The sequence below is a fragment of the Poecilia formosa genome, unplaced genomic scaffold (assembly GCF_000485575.1).
Source record: "Poecilia formosa unplaced genomic scaffold, Poecilia_formosa-5.1.2 Scaffold36, whole genome shotgun sequence".
NCBI classification, from domain to species: Eukaryota; Metazoa; Chordata; class Actinopteri; order Cyprinodontiformes; family Poeciliidae; genus Poecilia; species Poecilia formosa.
The window spans coordinates 290,033-293,967 of record NW_006799975.1 but is presented as its reverse complement, the minus strand read 5'-3'; the positions used below and the strand labels follow the sequence as shown (position 1 = coordinate 293,967).

The 3,935-nt window shown below is 38.3% G+C and overlaps 1 long non-coding RNA gene across 1 annotated transcript in view; it reads right to left on the bottom strand.

Moving 5' to 3' along the window:
• Positions 1-1,740: 1,740 nt before the first annotated feature.
• Positions 1,741-3,935, bottom strand: part of LOC107836029 (uncharacterized) — a 15,158-nt gene continuing 12,963 nt past the window's right edge. Inside the window, exons 2-3 of the long non-coding RNA XR_001661881.1 lie at positions 1,986-2,975; positions 1,741-1,887 (exon numbers count right to left, since the gene is read on the bottom strand). This is a non-coding gene — a long non-coding RNA (uncharacterized LOC107836029). The remainder of the gene's footprint in view (positions 1,888-1,985; positions 2,976-3,935) is intronic.

The following is a 3,935-nucleotide window of genomic DNA, read 5'->3' as shown; positions in this document are numbered from 1 at the left end:
TGAAATATCAAAGTGTGCACTGAATGACATGACAGCTGCAGTGAAATGTTCTCGACATGCTGTAGCTGTAGGGGAACTGTAGCTAACAGGGCGAAATAGCACATATGCTGTTTGGGTGTGTGTAAATGTGATGTCAGTGTGTGTGTGCACCTAATATTTATTAGTGTGGTCCACTGAATATGGGTCAGTCCTCTAGCATGTTAACAAAAAGTGAGCAGTTCCTCCAGGCATGTTGACTTGTTTGACTTCCAGGGCTGCAGAAAACTCAAAAGTAGTGGACAGCCTGTTCTCTAGATTTGGAGAGTAAAATATCAAGTAAGTTAACCTATGACCTCATCATATGTCAGGGAAGAAGCAATGCAATCCTAGGCCACTTTGACATTTGGTATGTATTTAGTCCACATCAGATACAGAAATGGGAGTGCTTCAGATTTTGATCTTACATTTTAGCTTTGCTGAAACCAAACACTGATACCGCAAAGTGATTCAAAAATGAAAAATCCTACCTGTCTGTAGTTTTAGTTTGTTTTTCATGCTCAGAGTATGTTAAATATGACCAACCTTTCTGACAGTATGTGTAAGGACTAAAGATATTCTCCACATTAAAATGGGATTTATGTTACACCAAGCATTTCATTGGCTTGGTGTTGATGGCTGATAATTTGTACAAAAGATGCTAAATAATGATTTAGGGTGTATTCATTCACAGTGTGCCCTGTTTAGTCCGCTTTAATTGAACCCTAGTTTGTTTGCCTAGAAAGTTGTTAATTTGGGTGAGGTGTGAATGCTTAATCAGAATCTTATGCAGACCAATACAGCGAACTCTGGTCCGCCAGAAAACCCAGGTTCAACTGAAGTGAACTCTGATGCAGTACTATTACATAAGTGATTATAAATAATCATATTAATAATCTTCTCAGCAGAAATAAAATTGAAGAATAAAAATTAATTTGAGAAATAAAGCAACAGAAACAATTATAGTCACTCCTTTTAAAAGCACAAAAATGTCAGTTTATCTGTAACTGTGTTTCCCTTTCTGCTGCAGAAGGACATTTAAAGGAAAAGGCTCCAACTAATGTCTAAGGACTAACCAGATTGCAGGAAATGTGGTTTATAGATGGAAGGCAGACACCTTGAAATGAGCGTGATTTCCATTTCATCCCAGGAGACCTTCAGAGCACCTTGGAACATGATCATCTATTTAACAGTGATGTGGCAGTATCAAAACTGGAAGCAGATGCTGATAGAAAAAATGTGTGTTGAGGTTGTGGGGGTTATGAAAGGAGGCAAAGCTCTGAAGGACATAAACAGCCTACTTATAATTATTTGACACACCCAACCTTGGACTGAATGCAAAAGTTTGTGTTTAAACAAATCTCAACCATTTAGGGAAGTTTAACTTAAAAAAAAAAGAAAATTTTTACCAGAGAATTGTTGACCTCTGAACCATAGCCTAGACCAGCATTTCTCAACCCTGGTCCTCACTGCCCCCCTACTCTGCATGGTTTAGATGTGCCTGTATTCCAGAATAGCTGATTCAAATGATTGCATGACCATCAAGTACTGCAGAAGCCTGTTAATCACCCAGAGATACAATTCAGGTGTGTGGCAGAAGGGAAATACTTAAAACATGCAGGGCAGGGGGGCGGTGAGAACCAGGGTTGAGAAACACTGACCTAAACAGTCCAGGGGTTATGTCAAGATATGAGAGAGAGAGAGAGAGACAGAGACACAGAGAGATTTAATAGCTCATTTATTTTTCAATAAATAATCGACATATTATCACAAACTATGTAACAGTAAAAAAAACAAACAGAAAAACTAAACATACACCACACAATACATTACATTAACACCCTTCCAAAAATGATTTCTCCTTCTACCACACTACAAATTACTTCCCCATAACTCCAAGTGTGACAAAAAGTATCTAAATCTGACACTGATTTATAAAAGTCAAATTCAAGCAATAGCCTAGATTTCACCAGGTTAACAAATAAAGAAACCACGTCAATATTCAACTCTTCCTCCACCTTCCTCTTTCTACTTATGTACACGGCCATTTTAGCCTGTCCTAACAAAAAGTTTATCAGCTGACATTTAGTCTTTGGCGTGTGAATTTAACACCACAAATAAATCCCTGTTTAGTGAAAACTTCACCAAATCTGTTGAAAATAGTTCTCAAAACCACAAAAAGAGCAGACAAACAAATACAGTCAGAAAAACAATGAAACACTGTTTCCCTCTGTTCACAAAATGGACATTTTTCTCCTACAACAGGATTAATAGAAACAAATGAGTTAACAGCTACAATACCATGAAGAATTCTCCACTGTAAATCTGCATGTTTTCTCATGAGAGGAGGCTTATACAATGATTTCCATTCAGACTTGATTTCAGGTGTTAAGGAGAGATGAGTTCTCCATACTGTGTCACTGCGTCCATTCAGTTTATTTTGATTGAGAGTTTTTACAATCAGCCTATAGATAATTTTCCCAGAAGCTCATTCTAGGGAGATTCCTTTACTGTCCACTGAATCCAATAAAGGACCAGAGCAGTTCTTAATCCCAGAAAACAGTCTGTTGGATGGAAACGGGTCCAGTTGATTTGGTAACACAGTACCTTCATAATACAACCCCTGGCAAAAAGTATGGAATCATCAGTCTTGGATGAGCACTCATTCAGACATTTCATGCTGTAAAACAAACTCGGATCAAAAACATGATACAACAGTAAAGTTGTAAGTGAGTTTGTTCGAAAGTTGAAGGACTGTTAGGCGCTGTCCAGGTTTGTCACCGCTCTCAACTTGGAGTGTCGGCCAGAACACCACTCAGGCCAGGATTCAGCTCAGGACCAGATGTTTGGATGAGGTGCACCAGGAGTTTAATGAAGACACGAGGCAGGATCCTTTAACTGTTCTGTATTCCAAACTGTATCACAGATAATCCAATGAACACGGATGGGCACAAATGTGTCTACACGAAGGTATGTGTATGTGTGGTTTCCTGGAATAAACAAAAATACAGAAAATAAATTCAAGGTGTCCTATCATTACACATTACACCATGTTATTATACCTTAGATAAACTAAGAAGGAAACCTCTAAGTCAATATTACTAAGCAAACTAAGGCAGGTTAACTTCACAGTTAACTAATAACCATGCCTCTGCTCCACTGAGAATAGATATGCATGTGCAACACAATGCTCTACAATACACACGTAGCAGATAGCTCGGACTTAGCAACAGGTGAAATAATAGTAAACAAATAAACTTCAAATCACTCATGTAGCTGCAGTAAACACTCAAATATTGCAACTTACTCATCAATGACGCACACTCTTAAGGAGAACACATATCTTGTGGTCTTTCCCACGTGTTAGCACAGCGGCTCGGTTACCCAAACTTCCCCACCAGATACCAGCAACGTTGGCTACGGCAAGGTGTTGACGTCATCACTGCCCTAACTACGGTATCCCTTAAGGGACAAAAGTAACGCTGAACAGAAAACACATAATACAAAGAGTAATACTCAATACCAAACTTAAACTATATATATATATATATATATATATAAGGGTCTTTTGAACAAAAGTCATTCCAAAGTGCAACTTGTTGGCTTTCAGGAACACTCAAAGAAATGAAGAGAAAACATTGTGGAAGTTAGTGAATAATACTTTTATTGACCATGCACAGGGAGGGAAATAAATGTGGAATCACTCAATTCTGAGGAAAAAAGTGTGGAATCATGAAAAACACAAACAAAAGACCATTCAAAATACATCACTAGTATTTAGTTGCACCACCTTTGGCTTTTATAACAGCTTTTAGTCTCTGAGGCATGGACTTGATGAGGGACAAACAGTATTTGGTGCCTACTCTCTTTGATAGCAGTTGCCAGATCAGCTTTGCAGGTTGGAGCCTTCTTGTGGAACA